We start from the raw sequence: 4,347 nt of genomic DNA on the forward strand, positions 1-4,347 counted from the left end.
AGACTAACACCTTCGGGGAAAAGGAAGTAGGGTAGTAGCTTTGTACTACTCTACTTTGTTGTTCCAGAAGAACATGTTTTGAAAAGAACCCTCTAGAACTGTTGCCTCTGTGTGTTGTTTCACTGTTGTAATAAAGAAAACCACAGTGAGGGGAGAAGACAGAAAAGAGAGAGAAGGAAGGGTGGAGTACAAATTAGAGCATGAAAAACTGAAAAATAACACAGTGACTTCTTGACAAAGAATATATTCTTGATAAATTGCCCCAGTAATGACTAAAAGGAAAAGCAAAGGGAAAAATCCCAGGAAAAGCACATAAATGAGTTGAGTTGACCCAGAGTCCTTGCCATCACTCCACATCTGGACTACAGATTTCAAAGAGGTTACGATCTCGTTGTAAGAAGACCATGTAAGGGAGCGGGGAAGATGCGCCGAGAATAAGCCCTGTTTTTTGTGTTTTGCAATGAGGAGACATCTGTTCCATCCTTGCATCTCTCTTTTCTACTCCACATTTACACCGGACACAACTGGCTTGAATCACACACATAGCATTTTCCTTGTAATAATAACAAATTGAGTAGCTACTGATACAACAATGCTGCAACCACAAAAATCTCGGCTGCAGACTAAGTCCTGAAGGGAGGCAGGGGTCAGCTGGTCTCAGGTCTGCTTGCCTGTGCTCCACGCCTGCGTCACCCACCTCCAGCAGGCTCGTTCAGCCTAGTCTTGTGGACACGGTCCAAGGCGGCACACCCAACCACAAAACTGCTGTCCAGGGCTCAGCTCACAGTGACATGCTTGCTAACATTTCATCCACCACAGCAAGTCACAAGGGTGAACCCAAATATAAGGGGTGGCACTTCAGACCAGTGCTGAAGACATTCATACAGTTTTACAAAGTAGCAGATAAAATTTTGGAAAAGCCAGGCGGGAATAAAAAAAAATTCCTAGTCTCACCATCCAAAGGTAACCATGATTGATAATTACTTTATTATTCTAGTATTTTTCTATGGATATGTAAAATTCCTCTATGTTTTCAAACTTCAGATCAAACTAAGATACAGTTGTAAGGGTTTTAAAAAATTTACGAAAGTATATTGGAAGCATTTTTCTGTGTCATTAATTATTTAGACAATTCGTTTTGTGCTGTAGTCCAGCATACGGATATGCTGTATTTTATTTAATCATTCCACTATTGTTGGACATTTACTTTGTGGACACTCTTTTCTTAATAAGCATCAGGGAGGTCCCCTGATGGTAAAATGACACTTGTCTAAGCCACAGAAGTGTGTAGAAACATGGTGAATAGGCACATTGTACAGCAGGTAGGGAATGAAAATCCAAGCCTGGGACAAAGTGACAATACACTTGTCTGGATGAACTCTTCGATGAAATCTGTTTCTTCTTCATAAGAGGCATCAGCCATCTCTTAGCTTCTAGTAAGTTGTGTTTTTGGATATGAAGTAGCAACAAAGAACTGCAGCATTGCATAAGAAAAAGAACATAATAATATGTAATGTCCATATATGCCTGAACACTAACTTTGTAGTGTTTTGCTTTACCTGTGATGCTCTTTTCAGCAATAGCAATGTACTAATAGCCACCAATTAAATGCCCAGGTCATGTTTTCAAGTGCTTTTCTAATGACTATGCCATCCTTCAGAGGAAATGTTATGCTATAAATGGTTAATTATTTTAAATGGCTGAGAAGTTTTCCTTTGTCAAAAATAGCTACAGACTTACCAACACATATGGCCCTCTATTGATTGGTAGACTGTTGTCTTTCAAAACTCAAATATATCCTGGAAAGAGAACAGTTTAGGCCAACTATCAGTCATTTAAAATTTAATATGATTATCAGGTCAGTTTGAAACTGTTCAATTGAAAAGGGAAAAAAAGCATAAAAATTTAATAAACAAACCCAAGATACATAAAATCACAAAACCCTAAGAATTTATTGAAAGGGTAGGACTTGAAACGAAGTTACCAACAAATTGTTCTTTATTTCCATTTTCGAGTGACACTGAGGCTGATAGAAGAGTGAGTACACGGGAGCCAGTCCTTGTATCTGGAGTTTTAACAGGCTCTGCTTTTCTGTTCTTTTGGATGGTCAGTCTTAGGGATGCATGCAGTTACTCATTCTGGTCACAAGGTGGTGCTTTTGTGCATGATACCTCCTGGCTTTGCAACCTTTGCTCCATACTAAAAAAAAGTGACTTATTAAAGATATATCTCCACCTTCTTCACTAATTAGCCTTTATTAACAAAAGTTAACTTCATTTTTTATGAAAAAATAATAAAATATTTTTGTATCAAATGTCTGAACAATCAGAAAAATTTTCTAACATGCAACCTACCCAGACTCTCTATAATAATAAAGTACCTCTTTACAAATAAAAAGGGTAATTTGCCATTGACCTCTGCTTCTCTAAACCAACAGAGATTTGCTTTAAAACACAATGCAATTTTACTGGAAGCATAATTTAGTGGGGGTCTTGGCTGAAACCAATTCATGTATCAGAAGTTTAGTTCTTTGTATGCAAATAAAGAGTTGTGCATTACCAACTCACAGCATGACCTCTTAAATGAAAAGCTGACTGACTTACCTTTACTTTTTTGCACTCAAGTTTTGGAGTCCAATTATTTTAAGACATGGTGGTCCCCTGTTAAAGCCCGAAGTAAAGATCTTGCTGCTCTCCTACCTTCCGCCTCCGCATTCCTTCCCAGAGACAGCAACGCAGGCTTGTCGGAAACCGAGACTGTCGGGCAGTCATTTCTCAGCGGTGCTGCTGTCCATGGAGCTTTCTTCACCAGAAGCACTCGAGAATATATCAATTAGATTATCTTATGACTGAAATGATACTCCAGACACCTCGAAGCTCTGTAAAATCGTCCATCACTCACTAATGAATCAATAAGATATTGCTTCAGTGGGGAGATAACTGAAAGGGTAACCCAAATTACCCAACCTCCACAGGACATCCAGACACAGGGCTAGCTAGCACCACGGGTCTCTGCTAGCTGTTCTTTTCATTTGTGCTAAAGCATTAAAAAATCTGTGATTTTCTGTGGTGTCACTGTTGAGTTTATCCTCAAATCGTTAAATTGTCAGTCTGATTCCAATCAGGTATTGTCATGATTTATGTTAATTCAGGGTAGCTCTTTCCTCAGAGACTCAAGAAATAAGAAAAACTATGAAACACCCCCCAGAATAAATTATCTTTCTGAGAATGAAAGGGTTTGGTGAGTGAATGTCAAAAGCAATAATCAAAAATATGATAGTCAGATTTAGCACAGATAAACTCGCAGATAAATAAATTCTTGATTTAGAAAATCATATTAAGTGAGGGTCAGACTGTGGAGAGGGTGGGCAAGGCACAAACCCCATCCTCCCCTGCAGACCCCACGGCACCTGGGCAAAGCCTTCCCACTCAGCTTGCTCTTGCACGACCACGACTTACACTCCCTTCTTTCTCAACAGAGTGTAATAAAGTCAGTGCCCACTTCCCAATTTGCGAACTAGCCAATACGGAGCAAGTGAGCAGGGGAAATTTACCTTTCGTTTTTGTTTGGAAAGAATACAACATATGAAATGGAAAGTATGTGGTGTCATTCTGCAAACTAAAGTGTCTTGGTATCTCTCCTGCTTCCTGAAAAAAGCCCACATTCCTGAGCCTCCAGAGTCTGACCTCCACCCATGTCTGCTCCATTTTCTCCAATCACAGTTCTCCAGGCACTTCCGTTCTGGAGCGGCAGCCCTCTCTGCTCCTAGACCTGCCCAAGCCCTGGGCCACAGTTCTCTCCTCAGTCTCCCTGGATGCCATTCTCCTGCAAGTTCTCCAAGTCCAAACATACCTGTTTGGTCCAGTCTTCAAAGTCCAACTCAAATTCCACTGCCTCTTAAAAGACTTCCTGATTCCCCAACATCAGGTCTATGTCTGCATAGCAATGTATATGTCCACAAATAAATAATTGCTGTACGACTATACAACAAGCTGTGCTCTAGCTTGGTATTGGGTATTTGGATGTCTTACTGGATTTTTGGAAGCTTTTCTCCCTTATTTAACTTGAAGCTCCTGGTCAGCAACTTCCTATATAACTTTTTCTTTATTCCATAAACATATGCCCAGCCACTACTGGCTGAGTGAATAGAAACAAATGCTTACTGCTGCTCTCAGCACATTCACCAGTGGGCAGTAAGTCATACATGATTGCCTCACTAGAGAGAGAGGGAAATGCTGCTGGTCCCTTCTCCCCTCGCTGTGGATCTAATGTCCCTCCAGGTTTTCAGCGGATGGGGAGGACTCATCCTATGGATTGGAAGCTGAAGCAGATGAGTAGAAGCCATCT

The 4,347-nt window shown here is 40.5% G+C and overlaps 1 long non-coding RNA gene across 2 annotated transcripts; it reads right to left on the minus strand.

Moving 5' to 3' along the window:
- Window positions 1–1,735: 1,735 nt before the first annotated feature.
- Window positions 1,736–4,035, minus strand: LOC119045621 (uncharacterized). Of its 2 annotated transcripts, none has more exons than XR_005081828.2 (3): window positions 3,853–4,035; window positions 1,985–2,187; window positions 1,736–1,799 (listed from the first exon to the last, which is right to left on the minus strand). It is a non-coding gene; the product is annotated as an uncharacterized LOC119045621 (long non-coding RNA). The 2 variants fall into 2 exon arrangements; XR_005081827.2 differs by lacking the exon at window positions 3,853–4,035 and adding an exon at window positions 2,604–3,259.
- Window positions 4,036–4,347: the final 312 nt, after the last annotated feature.

This window comes from Artibeus jamaicensis, unplaced genomic scaffold (assembly GCF_021234435.1).
Source record: "Artibeus jamaicensis isolate MK-2021 breed Jamaican fruit bat unplaced genomic scaffold, CSHL_Jam_final scaffold_916, whole genome shotgun sequence".
NCBI lineage: Eukaryota > Metazoa > Chordata > Mammalia > Chiroptera > Phyllostomidae > Artibeus > Artibeus jamaicensis.